Source organism: Seriola lalandi, unplaced genomic scaffold, assembly GCF_002814215.2.
Source record: "Seriola lalandi dorsalis isolate HSWRI2012SDOR001 ecotype SW California unplaced genomic scaffold, Sedor1 jcf7180002054417, whole genome shotgun sequence".
NCBI classification, from domain to species: domain Eukaryota; kingdom Metazoa; phylum Chordata; class Actinopteri; order Carangiformes; family Carangidae; genus Seriola; species Seriola lalandi.
Window position 1 is genome coordinate 190209 of NW_019524970.1, and position 18254 is coordinate 208462.

The 18254-nt window shown below is 40.1% G+C and overlaps 1 long non-coding RNA gene across 1 annotated transcript in view; it reads left to right on the forward strand.

Moving 5' to 3' along the window:
* Positions 1-529: 529 nt before the first annotated feature.
* Positions 530-18254, forward strand: part of LOC111657878 (uncharacterized) — a 30945-nt gene continuing 13220 nt past the window's right edge. The window contains exons 1-4 of the long non-coding RNA XR_002760955.2: positions 530-596; positions 2212-2297; positions 2931-3042; positions 6244-6408. This is a non-coding gene — a long non-coding RNA (uncharacterized LOC111657878). The remainder of the gene's footprint in view (positions 597-2211; positions 2298-2930; positions 3043-6243; positions 6409-18254) is intronic.

The following is an 18254-nucleotide window of genomic DNA, read 5'->3' on the forward strand; positions in this document are numbered from 1 at the left end:
TTATTCTAGTCTCCTACAAATTATATTGACATACACCTAATCTGCGACATCCTGGTTTGGGTCATTGTCCCTTTAACATAAATATATTTGCAGATACATTCAATATAAATTCTGTTTTATTATGCTGATCCAGCCAAGGGCGTAGGTTTGCATATGGATATTTTGAGAGGACAGAATAGTCCCTATCAATATTTGAGTGAACTCGTTCGCACTATGTTAGGAGTGAAGTCATATTAGATCATTTCAATGCGGTCCCAGCTCCAGGCGTGGGCACTGGGGGGGGGCAATGCCCCACCAAATCGTCCTGCTTCATCCCAAAATTAAAAAAATTAACTATAAAGTAGGGATATTTAGCATTTTCCGATTATCGCTATCATTATTTCTTTAACCATAACTGATAAAATAAATTGATTTAAAAATGGTTTCTTTGGCTTTGGTCTGTAGTCACCACTCTGTAGTCTGGAGCAACGTCCCGCCCACAGCACGATTTGATTGGTTACTCGTCAGGAGTAATAGCCTATCACACTGAAGCCTATTAGTGTACACAGAAGCACATACAGAGAAGCTGCAGTGAACGAGCGGAACGTGTGTCGAAGGTAAGACAGCAAACAACACTGAAGTTGTAAAAACATCACAATCCTCTACAGTGAAGTTACAGCAACAACACACACAAGTTCACCTGTTGGTTCAAGACACACCGAGCGAGCGAGTGAGCGAGAGAGAGAGGGAGGGAGGCTATCGCTAACTGCTAAGCTAAAGTAACCAGCACACCTGAATAGCATGTAAACAATTGTTGAATTAGGGAAAGTCCCTAAAAGGAGCAGACAGCTCTGGGTGCTGGAGCAGAAGTAGTGTAAGTTTAAATGTACAGAGGGTAGTAAGTCACTATGATGAAGGAAACAGCAACATTAACTGTGTTCAGACAGAGCAGCAATAAACACTAAAGGGCATCTTTAGGCTGCCAGGTGAATCACATCACAGGTGAGAACAGCACCGAAATCCACCAATTAATTCCAGTCAGGCGCTTTGCAGTCTGTACATACAACTGATAATTACTAATATACACTCAGTTGTCAGTTTATTAGGAACATCTAGATAAAACTGATGTAGTCTAATACAACAGCCCTGCAGTAAATCCTCCTTCATAAAGATTATAATGTTCAGTTTTTATTAAAATTGTTTTAGACTGTTGTTGATTCAACTGTATGATAGTTTTTGAAGATGTAGTGTGTGTAGTTGTATTGCATTATACAGAGGTGTGTCTGTTATCTAGCCTACTTTCACTGATATAAATGGGGTGGACAAAATAATAGAAAGACCTTAAGGCCATGGTGAGAGTCCTTATGTAGTAGTAGTTATCAGTTCTAAAGTTAAGTTACAGTTAAGATTAAATACATTATGTGCTTATGTATTATTAGATTTTATGACTTAAGTTTTAGTTTTCTGTTGAGAAATCCCATGAAAATGTCACCATTAAGTTATTATAACACAGTTACTATAACAGTTATTATAACACATGATAAGTTTTAGTCTTTGATCTGATACTGCATAGTTTTATTTAAATATATATATATATATATATATATATATATATATATATATATATATATGTGCATCCAACAAGTGAGCTGAGTAATCTCGCCTCTCATATACCATCAAAATGCATGCAAAGACATGAAAGGAAATCCATCACCTTCCTCACTGAGTAAGTAGGAAAAAACAGAACTGTCACCTCAAACCTGCAGCGAGCCAAAGGACCAGCAGGAAAGGAGCGGTGAAATTGGCAGCAGCATAATCATCGCAATTTGTTGGAGGCACCAACATGGTGCTGTAGGTGGACTGGTGAAGTGCCAGCTGTGTAATTGTAAGAGCATAAGTTTAGGGGTGGGAAAAAATCAATCCTGTCCCTCAAAGCACAATTATCCTAAACTTCAATCATTTGCTTTCTGTTGCTGTGGGAAAAAAAAAATCCAGACCTTTTTCATTCAGGATACACGGTGATGTAACCCAAACCTTAGGCAAAGACAGAGTGACAGGTCTGAATGTTGAACTGTACCTTTAATATAAACTGACTTTGGATTTAGCGTTTCACTGTGAAAGGCACCTTAGGTATGCCAGGAATGAGAAATGCATTTTCTTGTTTGTTCTGACATGGAAAATATACCGTATTTTATCCTAAGCATCACGGCCTTCTTTTCTCATCGTCTACAGCTGCCTGATCAGTCTCTTCCACTCGCCCTCTTCATTGCGGGTCTCAGCAGGTACTCAGTCAGGCGAAAGTAGCGTGTTACCCTCAGGTGAGACATCCCTGCATTCTCTTGCTTCCCATGCATCAGGAATATAGCATGATGTCTGTCCTGGCTGCTACAAGTACGACAGGCGTCGGTCTGTACTCTCACAGCTACTTGACTGCCAAAATGCATTAAACATCACCAAACTATAAATAATTAAATATCTGGGTGACATGGCTTGGCAAGAACACCACATTGCTTGATTAAAACTTTATCACCAGACACTGTGAAAAGTTTCCAAAACAATTAATTACGAGGGTATTAATGGTGGCTTGTGCTATGTAAAACACGATAAAGTGGGGACTTAATTAAAAAACTCATTATACTCATTCTGTTTTCAGAATTTCAGAGTTTTCAAATGAATATGGCACCATTTCCTCTTCTCTCTCTTTCTCTCTCTCTTCTATTCTTTCTTCCTCTCATTCTTATACACAAGATGACTCACAGACACACTCTCACAAACACACACACACACACACACACACACATTTTTCTTTAGCAGGCATTAATGTGCCACCTCTGTGGATCCAGAGTGGGAGTGTGTGAACTTTTGCATTCTTTCTCACAATTATATATTTAAATCCCATCTAATTTTTTTTCTAGTCCTATTCACTTTCTTTTCTTTTTTTTTTCAAACAGGGAAATTGAGAAACTAATTTCCGTTCCCCTCGGTTGCAGACGGGGATCCACATGAGAAAGCTGCTGAGTCTTGTCAGTGAGGACATGCAGGAGACAAACACATCGGTGGCAGGTGATGCGCTGCTCTTTTCTTCCCTATACCGAGTGTCACATGACCTCACTCACATTGGCGTAGACCTGCTCCTCATCTTTTATGGAGTAAAACTGCATCAGCATGGTCTCTGAAAGAAGCTTCTTATTGCACCTGACCTCTGCCTACTTGACACGCTTGGCCTAAGGCTGCGACCCACATTTAAATATCAAGACGGAGGTAGCGCAGTGGTCTAAGTACTTCATGCACAAAAGCTCCTTTCTCACTCAGTAAATCCTGTCATAACAAACCTCATCCCAAGGTCCTTAACCACACAAAAGGGCTTTTGCCTATGCTAAACTATTTGACAAATACATGAATAGAGATTGCTGGTGGGTCAGAGAGCTCCCTGAGGAGATGGTATGAAGCAGCACTGGAGGGACATGTAACTAAAAGCCTGGGCAAACAAGCTCTTCTCCCTGTAACAAAAATGTAATAGGGAGGTCAGATGGAGGTCAACCTGTACTCACACACAAACGCACACATGCTGACTCACGCACACACTTGGCTTTGTTAGTCACAGCCACGTCAGCATAAATACAGGCACAGATGTACAATCAAAGACTCAGGTTAAGTTCACGAGCTAACAATGAATTTGAGTTTTCCTACAGCACTCACTGACAGCATGCTTGCACACTTCAGTGACAGAGTTCAACTCCAGTACTTGAGACAGCAGTGCAAGACATTCAATATGTTCAGCTGGTAATGAAAAGGAGAGTATTTTGCCAGTGCTCCCGATGCAGTCGGATAGTTTTTGTTTTAACTGCTTGTGTATTGTTATCGGTGTGTTTAGGGACAAAGCATAGAGCGGGTGGCCATGAAAAAACTGGAAACGGATGATCCCATTTCACATCCCTTAGAATTTTAACGATGAGCTTAGGGTATTGTGTGTGTGTGTGTGTGTGTGTGTGTGTGTGTGTGTGTGTGTGTGTGTGTGTGTGTGTGTGTGTGCGCACGCGCGTGTGGTGTGTGTGATATTCATGAGGCTGAGGAACAGAGCAGGAGGGTAATTTTCTGCACTCACTGAGCCAGGCATTCCTCAGGACAAAGGGACTGGGGACAAGGTTGAACAGGAGTAATGAGGGAACTGCGCACACACACCTACCACCAACCCCCTGTTCACCATGCAACACACACACACACACACATACACAGACGCATGCACACATTCGACACCCCTATTTTCTCCTCTCACAACTTCGCCAAATCCGACTCCACCCCACCAGCTCACGGCCGCCTGCTCTCCCAAATCCCTCTCTATTCCCAAATTGCTTGTCAAAAGGACGAAATTGGAAAATAAAACTCTGCGGCTGACAAACAAGATTACATACTGTTTGCACCTGGCCGTGGCAATTAAAGCTCTGATGACAAGCGAGGATGGCCTCCTAATGTGGTGTCTCAAGGCATATCAGCGTTTCCACAACAAGATTACGGCCCTCGTGCCATTGTGGCGGCACTGGCAGCCGTGCTGCCTGTCATTCTTTGGCCCTGTGTGTTGTCTGTTGTATTTTGTCGCGAGCACGTCTGGGATATGCTACATTGAGATATCCATAATTAAAACTGTGGCAACAGATATAGTTATACAAGTGACACTCCAGTGGTTTGGGTTTAAAGGCTGAGCTTATCCAACAAGGAAAGAAACTAAAAAAAAAAAAAACAAGAGAAAGAATGGTGTGTGTACAGAGACAATTCAATTCAAGATTAGCATTACAAATTGCTGATGTGTTTGAATAGATAGAAAATATTGTTGTGAGCAAATATCAGAGAGTGAATATGCACATTAAACAACTTTTAAACAGATCCTAATTTGATGTGCTGTGTGTTCTATGTAAACAGTGCAGTCTGAGGTTTCCACTCCAAGTCCTTATGTTCAGCAGCTTCAGCTCAAGGGAATTCTCTGAAAGCCCCTTTATCTTAAATAGCCCCCATTTGAGTGACAGCAGACAAGCAAACAAAATTGTTTAAATGTACCACTTACACAAGCCGATTGCTTTCTTCTCTCTTATTTGTGCCAGAATAATAAAATCGACCCTTCGCGTAAACAGACGCCACATCATTATTTCATAAGTTTGCTGAGTTGAGCATAGTAAATTATGTACACTTTGCTTTCTTGTGGAAGAAAGGCCATTCCCTCTACATTATACTACATTATACCATATGCTGTGAAATGTGTCAAACCTGCGAAGAGCCCTAAGCATGAAAGAAGGCTCAATTTAGCCACCTGAGTTCACTAAAATAATATTTGAAAGTGTAAATCTATGGATATATTCTGCATGGGGTCTTGTTATCTTTAGTATGTATATCAGTATATATATAAAAGCACTGTATAAATGCAGTCCATTATCTTTAATTGCTCATATTCTCTATTCACCAGTGCAGCTCCCTTTGCAAAGTGTTTCTGGTTTTGATTAGCACGATACTGAGCTGGTGGAAGAAGCCTTTTTCCTCTTTGGCTTGATGTCAAACTAATAATGTTGGCTTTTCTCGTCCCCTTTTGGCTCCTTGACTATCTTTTAAGGTCCATGATTGACTGACTAGCCTTAACTCTCCTCATTAGCAGTTGCTCTCCTCCTGCTATGTTGGCTCTGCAGGGTACCTCTGCCTTTAGTGGTTTCCAGTGTCTCTCTGTCTGCACGTGGAGGAGTATTGGAGGGCTGGGGGCTTCAGGGTGACAGATGGAGGCTGCTTTGTGACCCCTAGAGATTGGCAAGCTCTTCTGTCCCCTCCTGATTGAGTGTCTAAGTACCGGTCGCTCTCCTCGCGTCAAACAATCTTGCTTTATGTTATCTCAAGCCGCTCCCTCTTGGCCCACTGGCTGTGATGGCAGTGTCAGATCTTGACAGCAGTTGTCATCTGCAGCTAGCACTGATGCCATTGAGGCTTGATGAATGGCACTTTTATGAAAGCAGTCAAAACCGCACAGGCACAGGTTTGGATATGAATAAGCGTATTAGGATTTAGACAGAAGAGGTAAATCAAATCTGCAAATAATCCCTGATTTGTTTTAGTAACAGATGAGTTGGGTTTACTCCGGACGACAATAGAATAATAGTCAGAAATGTTAAACCTTCAAAGTTTTTCTCTGTGTTGGAAAACTGACTCATTTTAATTAACGCATGTACACTGAACACATCACTCATGATTTCTGATCTTAAAACTCAGTATTTATTGTCTTTGCTGAAGCCAACAAAGAACCTAGAAGATACTGCCAGAATGGGCAGGCAGAACCAGCTGAACTGGCCACAGACAAAAGGCACTGAACTGCTCTCCTCATGAGGCACAACTGACTGGAGTGGAGGCAGGCCTTAGTGCCACTCAGACTCAGCAAGCAGGGTCTGGAACAAAGAGGTACACACACACACGCACACACACACACACACACACACACACACACACACACAAACACTCATGTATGTGTGTATATATATATATATATATATATATAAATATATATATACACAAGGGACAAAGCACAGAACATTGGGATTTTATTTCATTTTTTCATACAGACATACTAGTTAGATGGGCACAATAACAAGACTGTGTATGTTTACCACCGAACCTATGCTCACAGAATGTATGACACTTCAAGTGTCTAAGCATAAGCATCTGCAGATTTGGCCAGTCAAGAAAATCTTTCTGTCTCCGCATGGTTTAGTGTTATTTTGCAGCTACAACTGATAAAGTATAAAAAGGACGACGCCGCTTCTGAACCTGAAAACTCTCAAACACCTTTAGAGCTGAAAGTCACACTTTAACCTCACAGTCGTTGTTTCCTTTCACATCCTGTTTTTTTCCTTTTCACCAGTGTGCTGGAGTAGAGAGCCAGAACAATGAATAACATATCACTGTCCTAATACTTTCTGACAGCACTGCATATTTATTTTTATGTAGTGCAACACGTTTACCTCTGATTTTGTGTAGCTTTTGAAGAAGAAATCTGGTATGTACTGCTGAGGTGCTAGTTTTCAGCTCCTGAACACACTGTCATTGAAGTGGGAGAGTGTCTGGTCTATTCAGGATTGAGAGGTACCCGGAGATGCAGTGCTCTGATTGGCAGTGAAGAGCAAGCCAGTCATCTAAAACACTGAATGTGCTGCATCCTGTGTGTCTGTTCCTCCTGTTTATTACTCACTAAATACATTATTCACAGGACTGAAACAATTTTAGGGAGGAAAAACTGTCCAACAGCAGTTGTATCTGACTCTGCCAGCTTGTTTGTCACTCTCCGTCTGGAGGTACCAACTCCTCACTGTGACATTTTCCAAAGGAGCACTCACAGGGAGGGATAGGTAGAGAGTGAGTTCAGTAGTACCCCGGACTCTCTTTTTTCCTCAAACAATATTAAAGTATCTCCATCTCCATCTTCTGCCTTTCAACCGACAGGCAATTATCTGGCGCTGTGTAATTGGCAGCAGGGGAAGGGGATAAAAAAAGAAAAGAAAATGAAATCAATATTCACATATGAGTTTCTCAGCCTATTTCAAAATAGCTTTGACTGATGCAGAAATGCCCTCTCTATGCACACAGAGGTATACAGGGTTGGATTTAAATGGATCTGCAGCCTTTTTTTTTTTTTTTTCACTTGTTTGATTTTTCAACTGCACTTGCTTTTAGTTCCATAAAAAATCTTTAAGCAGATGTCAAGGGCATACAAAGCACACACTGAAAATGCCAAACTCAGCTATTTCATCTGAGATAGCAGAATAAATAAGCAACAAATTAATGTTTTATAATATTAAAGTATACAGCGATAGGTGTATCATTTTCAAATAAAACTCCATTTTCAAAAAAGGATACACATTACAATCATCCCACTCTTTTTTGAAGACTAAAAGACATTTAATTTTCTCTTTTTTATTTTTTACATGCCTCCATTGCAGCACACTGTGCACTCCTCTATGTTTTGATGTCTGGTAGCAGGACCTTTCCATGGGAAGGATGAGGCTGTATCTTGGAAGAAAGTCTATAAACACTATTTCATATTCACTCTGCTGTTCTTCTCTGACTGCATGTGGAAATATCAGGGGAATACATAGACAACACATTCAAAAACCGTCCTTGCTCTTTTGTACTCAAAAGATCCTATTGCATCGGTCTGTTGAATATTTCAGATTCTTTTTATATTATACGATAGATAGATGGATAGATGCATGGATGGATAGATAGATAGATAGATAGATAGATAGATAGATAGATAGATAGATAGATAGATGGTCATAAGCACAACTTGTGGCTCATCAGACCTTAGAACCTCCCACTGCCATCTGGCAAAAACAAGCCCAGATGTCATGTGAGTTTCCTCTGACAGCCAACATTTGCGTACACAGAGCGTCTCCTCTCAGCCATGGAGCCCTGTCTGCTTCAGGCACATTTACACTTGCAACTGTATTATGTCCATTTCTTTTTGATGGCCTTCGTTCCATAACTCATATTCAATGACTTGAATTTTTTCTTGTATTCTTTTCTCTGTGGGTACTCATCAATGACCTGAACGACATTGATCAGTGAGACCTTGCCGCTATCTATCGTTATTCCACACCCTCCAAGCACAGAAAACAACAACAACAACCAAGTCCGTAGAGTTTATTGACAGAAATATACAAAACAACCAGGACTTTAAAGCACGTCTGTGAATGACACAAAATTAGAACACAACAGCCACAAGAAAAAAAAAAAAAACGGGAAAAAAAAAACGGGCTGAGAGACAGTAAGACCGGCAGTCCCCACGCCAGAAGCCTCTCCCTTCTGATACTGGCACCAGAGCTTTTAGGCACTTCATTCCCAGGCCAGGAGCACTTCATGTGGCCTGATCAGGAAGCACCTGGGCGGAGATACAGAGAGGACAGGGGAGGAAAAGGACAAACAGAGCACCAGGAACACTATTATGTTAATATTTATTATATATATTATGTATATAATATGTCATCTTTTGCTGTTTTACCCATTGCTATGCACCCTGTTTAAGAAAATCAATAAGAGTCACAGTTGGAGTTTTTAAAGGTTTTCACTTAAACAAACTCCAGCTACAGATAGTTTAGCTGTGGGATTTTGGACTTTATAAAACTTTTACCAGTCAGTCCAGTTCGATATCTGCAGGCAAACTGAAATCAAAGGACAGTGGGCCACTACCTTTCTCGTCACCTGTTCGATTGTATAGGAAAATATTATCTACAGTTTCCACAAGCTATTCTAAGTGATCAATTTATCCACAGTCCCAAGTCTTGGGTGATCATTCAACAACCCCATCTCCGCCACTGATTACACCAGCTTCACTGAAGTGTTTCAGGTAGCACCATTGTGAGACTCTGAGGAAATAGTGAGTCTGTTTACCTGCACACAGTATTGTGGATATTGACTTATAGCCCAGTGAAGGTTTTATTTGAAATATGATGTTTATAGGCTGTTTGTGGCCAATTTGGAGCAAGAACCCTGACTAGAGAATAATGCCTGAGGAAGTAGTATTTGAGTAAGTAGACACATACTGTACACAACACTTCAATGTACACGGATCAGTTTACTAAGAATGTCTCTTCGGCCGTTCCTTCATATACTAAATATTTTACTTTCTCATTACATTCGTAAATCATTCGACATGTAAAAAAGATCACAAAGCAGTGAACAACAGCTTTCAGTTATGATCTGATTATCCATATTTAAATAGTCTTCTGTTAAACTTAGCCATTGTAGTCGGCACTTGAAGAATTCAAATCAAAATACCAGTGCAGACACAGATGGGCATGCATACACAATTCACAGATACAGATGAGTCCCCTTTAAAGTCATTTTAAAAATTGCAGCGTGGCAGTTAACAGCAACAAACACAATATTTGCCAAGGTGACTCATCAGGCGGTGGCTGGAACAGGAACTGAAGAGGGTGACTGCTAGACTGTGGAAGTCACACCACTTTTTTCAAGTTTCCGTCCACCTCCTCCAAGGGACAAACATCATCAGAAGCAATCTCAAACGATATATATTTTAGAGAAAAAAAAAGCACACAACATGTGCAGTAGTTAAGATTCAGCCATATTAGTTAGTGACAAAAACAACCTTTAAGATGCCTCACATTGTTGGGATATTTATAGCTTATCCCGGTTACTGAAAATGGGATGTGACATTTACGTGCAGCAGCTCATGAATATTATACTTGAGATTGAAATATTAAGGGAATAGTAGCGTGCATGTAAACACGTTCTCTGCCAGGATCATACGTAAGCAGGTGAATTTATCAGTCACGAGCGCCACTTTCAGCATCTGCAAACATCAAGCAGTTGCATATCAACTGGCAATCCTCTTTCACTATTCTTGCAATCTTTGGTTTTGCAATGATGTCTAAATATTATGCAAACATGTCATGATCGATGCAATGATGTATAGGAATAGTCCTTCCCTGTGTTTGACACTAATTACTTAATATCCAAATAAGTGTGTAGTGTTTTATTGCAGAGTAGTTTATATGTATCTACTGAGACTGCTTGACTTGCATCTCTAATGTCAAAATGACAGACTGACAAACAGACTAAAACATTATTACCATTATGACCATACCTCATAGTACAAATAAACTGCATAAATGTGTTGTTAATCAGTGTCAAGTTTTTGGATTGACGTTGTGCATTAAAATCAGATCAGGCCACCCAATCGCTTTTCTTTAAATGCTGATATAAATTTTGTCCAATGACAAAAAATGTCATGCATGGTCCAGCTGGAGCTGATAAGTGAAAGTAGGGAATTTTGCTACAGTGAAGTTGAGTTATTAGCTGATTAATCAGTCCGCCTCATAATTTGTTTTAATGGCAAATGAACAACAGAGGACTAATAAACACTGCTCACAAGAAAAATGCTTAATGAATGGCAGTTGGTGGTGTATTTTCACTTCATTCTGAAAAGTGTGCTTTAAATCTGCTGTGCTTGCTTTGCTTTTAATACTTTTTCTGTGTCTCTGTCCATGGTGCTGAGGTCCACATGAAGAATGTCTTTGGCAGACAGGATTTCACACTGTATGTACAGCACATACATAGAGTTGCATCCTATTGTAAATGTCTGATAGTATTGTTCACTGAGAGGCACATAACTCATACTTATCAGACTTGACAGCTGTGGATTGAAATCTACTGTCTCACTGGGAAAACTAATGTCTGATATGGTGTAACGGCTGCATTAACTATATTTCTCAAAATAAACAGCTTTAGAGTTGTCAACAAAGTTTAGTCAGCTAAAGTTGTCAGACTATATTCAAACATGAGTTGTTGTCTGTATGCAGTTCAGCATCCTGGCTCTCCAATGACAGGTCACTGTCACTTTAATTACAACAGATGCTTTGCTTTTCCTCCACTTGCACATTTTAAGACAAGTAAAGAGGAAGTTAAAAAAAAAGGAGAGATAAATGAAGAAAGAGAGACTATCCCCTGCTGCTCATTGGTTCTCTATGTCTTCCTTGGTCCAGGAGGAGCTCTGTCACATTTATGCCTAAGAAGACAAGTGCTCCCGCAGCTCCCTCTCCTGGGTTTTCAACCCCGTCCCTCTCTTTGAAGATCTTTTTTTTTTTTTTTGCAGCATCTGCTTTTTTCTCCTTCCCCCAGCCCACTGCTACATCGCCTCCCTGCCTTTTTTCACACTTTGATTGCATGTATCTCTCATCGGAGTCCTCTGGCTAATTGCATCATTCTAATGGTCTTTTTCATGATCATACTCTGTGGTAAGTTGACGTTTCATGCGGCTTATTAATTAGAATTAGCGAGAATAGGACAGAAAAGTGACGAGAAAGTGCTGATCAGTAGTTTGAGTGTAGAAATTGCAATTGTCTTGGTTCAGGGTGTTGGGATTGCGAAGGGATCAGGAAATGAGGCTGTGATCCAAAAAGTTTACATCATTACTGGCTAACCCCATTATTTTAATCCCATAGAACCCCCAGTATAAATAACCACTCGTTTTCTGTTCATACCAGTAAACAGCCAAGTGTAGTAGTGCTCTAATGTCTATTGACATATTATTTCACTTGGCTTCAGCCATTATCAGCAGCATCCACACAGCAACAGGACTTGGCCTGCTAGTGGAGAGAGTAGGTGTCTCCATCCTCATCTTCTCTTGGCACACACATACTGTGCATACACACACTCACACACACACGCCCACACACACATACACAGTGGTGGCAGTGAGGATGTTGGAAGTCTCCTCCTCTAGCTGGAGGGCTTACCTCTCTCTCTCTCTCTCTCTCACCCCCCCTGCCTCTCACTCTCTCTCTGTCTCCCTCTCTCCTTTCATTCTCAGTCACTCCGAGATGCTGCCACGTCAGTGCAATTTAACAGTTCTTTGATCCATGTCCTGAGAGTGAATGGCAACAAATTAAGCAAATTATCTGAACCACCCACGGGCCTAAGGCAAAGAGAGAGGTGGAGGGAGGAGGGACCGGGGGATGCTACAGTTGTTAAAAGGAGGGTCGAGTGTGACTGCCAGGGCCGTGAAGGAGGACGGGAAAAAAAAAAGAACGCTCTGTATATAAATGTATGGGATAACCGAGGAATGACCTGAATCAGGGGAGATGTGTTCTGCCTCAGTGGTCTCCACCTGTTCTCAGTGAGAGCCTGGTTCCAGCGTAGTTGGTGGAGGGCCGGCTGAGCTATTTACTTTGACTTTGGCAGCTGAATGAATGTAGGATTTTTGTGAACAGTATCAAAAAACACCATCACCATTACGTCTTATCTTTTGGAAGAAATCAATTGGGTGTGAAAGGAATTCTCGTCTCTTCTCCTTTTCTTTTCATTGACTGTTTACTGTTTATTCCCTGATGTCTCTCTGTTTTTTGATATATTGTTATTGTTGTCCTGCCGGGATGTTAACAGTGCCTTCTAGGAAAAAAAAAAAAAAAGCAGAGGTAGATTCAATTGCACTGTTTTAAAGTGTTGAGTGAATGACAATGGGCCTACTGTAGCAATACTGCTAAAATTCCTCCCTCTTACATTGACCCTAACAAGTTCATTCAAAACTGACAGGTTTAATATTTTGAATTGTGATCGACCTAAATATATGCACATGCTTGAGCAACATCATTCACATTCAGCCACTGGTTTCATGCTATTCTGCTGATTAACAGAAATATGGCAATGCTCCAGCAAAAGCAGGGAAGAAGAGCGCTGACGAGTAAACAATGCAGCCTTTAAACCACGTTTTAAAAAGCTTTGCAAATGTTTTATGAGGGAGGGAATTGACTCAACACTTTTGTTAGACCTCAGGAATGAATACAATATGTTTTGGTGAGTAACACTGAATGTGGACATAACATTTGTTCACAAACATGAAAATTGCACAGGACACATTTGAACTGGCAGATAACCTTTAAATTTACAATCTGCAACAGTGGCATGTGGATGATGTGGGTGTCTTGACAACACGTCCACCATCACTGATGTACAGCTGATGTTCAACAGTCAAATGTGTTACTGCTGATTATCATTCGTGAAAAGACAAGTTTGAAATATATCACTTCCTGTGCAGATCTGTTTTTATAATATTTAGAGTTTATTGGCATTTTTAACTCCTGAACTGCTCGTGCATACTATGAGAAGGTTTAGGTTTTATGACTTGATCTCACAAATCAAGTACATGAGCAATTTATCAATAATCCAGTACAATGGATAATAAATTGAAATCAATGTGTTTTTTTTTCATGATTAGTTTTGGTTCACTCCTTGTTAATAATCCAATGAGTGACCAGCTAAATAGTTTGTAGTTGATGAAGCATTAGTCAATTAATGTTTTTGTGAAGGGGCACCGCACACTGCTCCAAATTCATTGATCTGACAATTTTCTTATTTATTTTTCTTTTTTTTAGCCATGGGTAGGTAGAGCTTCCAGACAACAGTAAATAAATAATAATAATTACGTTTTACAAAAATACCCTGGACCCCATCAGCTGAGTTCAAGGATGGTCTTCCCAGTGTAAGTGTGGACAAATTGTCATTTTGGAGAAGGTTCTGCTGCATCTTCTGCCTTGAAACTTGCCATCTGCTTACTGAAACTGTGCTGCAACAGTTACAAACTCGCTATGTTGCTTGCAACTTCTCCTTGCTGGGTAAAATAATAAAGGTGATGTAAATCCAAGCCAATTTTTCATCGACCAAAAATCCTTCTTTCCAAAGGAGGCAGAGTGCGCCCTGCGAGATGTCAATCATTTTTCTGCCATTACCTCTCTTCCAGTGCTCCCACTCCTAAAATAACTCTGCTCCATAACATTCACCATTCTAGCCATCATGATAATGTCGCTCTCAGCATTCAAATCTCAGAGAGCCTCCTGCACCACATCTCTTTACTCAGTCATCAGAATTTAAGACGTTGTCCTCATCCTCAGTGTCCTCTGCTCGGTTTCTCAAGTTAGCAGGGAAGAACTGGGCAGACTGGAGCCCTGGCTTCCCTATTCATAATGTAATTTCACAGCTCATTATAGTCCAAGGACCATTCCCTTCAGATGGTGTCAGCAGTGGTTCTAGATATACATTACCTGGCAGATCTGGGTCATACAGTATTTGGAAATCACTCTTAGCTCCTCCCTGTCATCTGTCCAATTGTTAACACAATGATAGAAAAATAAAAAGTTAAAAATGAAAAGACGATTTATTGTATTTTGCTGCGGTTGTCCTGGTCTGCAGGCCATCTGGTGCTTGATGTGGGGTTAAAAAAAATATATTGTATGGATCGAGGTGTTTGATATAGACAGCAGCTTTACTCTCTTCCTGCCTATTGAAATACAAAGCATTTTGTTTTGGTCTAAAAGTAAATCTGACAATCCACAATGGTAAACTAATTAATGCTTAATGCCTCACATTATTGTAATGAACCTTAATGAAGCATTTTCCCAGAGCCATTAAGATAAAGATCATAATGGATTCAGTTCACAGGTGTACTAACATTTATCTTCAAATCAATGGATTCCCACTGCCTGAGCTGTAATTAGACTGCCAGACTCTGATAAGGGTCATGCCAAACTTGCGCTGTGTGTGCTCAGTAAATGTGTGTGAGTGTGTGTGTGTGTGTGTGTGTGTGTGTGTGTGTGTGTGTGTGTGTGTGTGCATACCTGTACATCCACTACTACCTCAGCTGAACTGCCATGCAGCAGAGGTGGCTTTGCAACAGGCTTGTTATAAATTATCCAATTAACCTTGCGAGACTGAGAGCAACTTTTGATTTTTGCTCAAGGTGCAATTGCTTTATTAGACTGCAGAACAACGGAAGGAGCATAACAGGTAGGCTGGTTTAATTTGGTGGGTTGATATGTCAGCAGCTAGTGTACAGTACCTTAAGCCTAGCGCCTTCTCTTTTTCTTAGTGTGCTGTGCTTCAGGAAAAAAAACAAAAACAAAAAAAACAACAACCTGCAAATGAGTAATGAAAGCCTGGTTGATCTATTAATCTGGTGCATGAAGCTATTATGCACTAAAAACACATGGCTGCATCATGCCAAGGTTCTGCTAATAGGCTCCTTTACAGAACTGTTTAAAAAAGCATGGGTCAGAGATTGGTGACAGAAAACACAAAACACAATGGACACAGAAAACCAACACACTTTGAATAGTGAGTGCAAATTATGTTTATTGTTTACAGTTTGGTTCGATAACTAGCTATTTGACAAACAGTGAAACCTAATAAACAATTCTAAAGCTTTTACAGGCCAGATACCCTTCAGAATATACTGAAGAGCAGCAAGTTTGTGTACATTTTTAAAACTCATCAGGATAGATCAGAGGAACACACTCAGTGGCCATTTAAAAATATTCATACTGGAAGCACACTGGAGGCTTCCTTTTAGAAATGAAATGATGGGAAAGTCTGTCTGGCAGGTTTGATCTTTTAAGGGGCAATTTATTTGAAAGCAAACACCTAATAGAAATGCCAGATGCAGAAATTAGGCCCCAGATTAGTTTGGCTATAATATCATAACAGCAGTGCTCGTATTAACCGTCCAGGAAATTACACACATAATGTCACTAAATGATTAGAAATAAATAAAACATGCCAGATCAGGTGGGTTTAATTAAACAAACATCCATGAGGTAAAATACACATGGAGATTTGAATTGGACAGCTTGTTATGGTGATGCGGTGTCAGGAAGGCAACATTGTATGTTTTCATCTTAGGAAACAAACAACACTCTAAATGCACCAACTGTAGGTCATGTTGTGGATATGAGAAATGAAGGATTGTAGAGGGCTGGGGGGGCATTCTGTATTTCTTCTTTTTTTTTTATTATTTGCAAGGTTCTGCAGTACAAATCACTGGCCACAGACACAAAACACTTTAACAACACCTTTTACCTCAGTACAATAAAGACACTGAACTCCTCACGTTAATCTCCCAACTCACGCAGCACCTGCTGCCCCCCCCACGGAAAACTCAGTTTCCTTTCGCTGCAGTGCTCATTCTGTGGTGCCGCTGTGAGAACCTGTGATACATCGGGATATTCTGGGTGATATATATTATGGCTGTGTGGTGTGTCTTTTGCATTTTGGGCATAGTAATGCACTATTGTGTGTATTGTATGAGATGCAATACACTCCTCACACTTCCCTGATACACTTCTGGTGCTAGCGCTGAGCTGTTCTGTGCTTTAACAAGAGGGGCTGTGAGGTCACTAAATTCAACTCAATTCAATGAATTATTATTATTATTTTTATTGTTCTTATTGTTACCAAATTAATTTCCATCATTTTTGCTTTGTTTTGTCACCATTAAGGTGTGGTAACTAGATAAAAAGAAAAAAAACTGAGTTGTGAATATTATTATTATCTGTTTACAATGCCAACATTCAGTACAGTAGGTGATCCCAGTTTATTTTGTGATATCTAACTACTGTATTTGCCTACATAATGCGGGCATTGAGGGTGAGATACAATTGTGTTGTGAAAGTGGACCTCAAACATTTTCTGATGAGTTATTTATCTCTTCTTGAGTTCATAAACTTCCAGCGGGTACAAACCAGGCACAGAAAATAATCCCCAAGTCTTCCTTGTAGTCGTGTCACCACAGGCAAACTAAGAGCTCATTGAAGTGAGAAGAAAAACAGAATCTGAAAAATCAAATTCCACATAGCTTTGAAGGAGCAGCAGTACCACTTCACTGAGTTGAATTTTCAAGAGGCTTAATAAAGCAGCAGTGTTCAGTCAGAAGTGAATTAGAAAGTATCAGTACATGCATCAGTTAGTGATCAAAGTACTTAAATGAGTTTTAAACCATTACAGTAATTTGTTTTTGTTGGGGGGGGGGGGGGGAATTCAAACCTTCCGTGCTCCCCACTTCACTTGTTCTCGTTGAGACCTAGTCGAGCATTATGGGGAAGGCAGTAATTACATGCACCCATAATGAAGGCGTTGTAAAATATTCATGGAATTCATCTTTGGAGCTGCTGTTGTACTGTGCTGCAAATCCTCCCTTTCCACACAGGGTTAACCGGTGCTGTTTGGTCCGGTGACTGACAATGGCCACAGGTACAGCTGCTTCATGCCTGTGAGCAAGTTTTTGAGTCACAAAGCATTTCTAATTGGTCATGACAGGAGCTTCTGGTTGCCAGATTTGATCTATACAGCCCCTGGAATATTGTTCAGCATCACCCCACAGTGTGCCTCTAAAAAATACATTATTTGAGACCTAGTGGAAGTCTCAACCAGAGGCAACCATGACCCTAATAACAACTGGCTAGACAAACAAAACAAAAAATAAATAAATAATAATAAATACATGAAAGAATAAATACACTAACACATAAAAACTGTAAGTTCCTTTGATCTGTTGCCTAGATGAAGCTTCTTTTTGTCATCTTTGTGCCTTATCTTTGGGACTAAACTGCCGCCCTGAACAGCATATCTAATTAATGAAGTACTTAGTGAGAATAAAAGAGAATCGTTTCTTTTTCACCAGGTCCTAGGTATCAACACATATGCTTAGTAAATGATTCACAAGCCACTTCATTAAATGTAAGGTCATTCCCAAACAAACTTATTTTAACTTTTACAAAGAAACCTCAAGTAGTCTTTTTTTTTTTTTTAAGTTGAAGAACTCAGGCCAATGGTGGTTTGATTATAGTCTGTTTCCACGGAATGCTGCTGTGTTGTATTCAAGGCATTTGAACCGTTGTATTTCTGGTCAAAAGTAAATTACCATATTTTTTCTTATGTGACATCTTGAAACCATTAAACCAAAT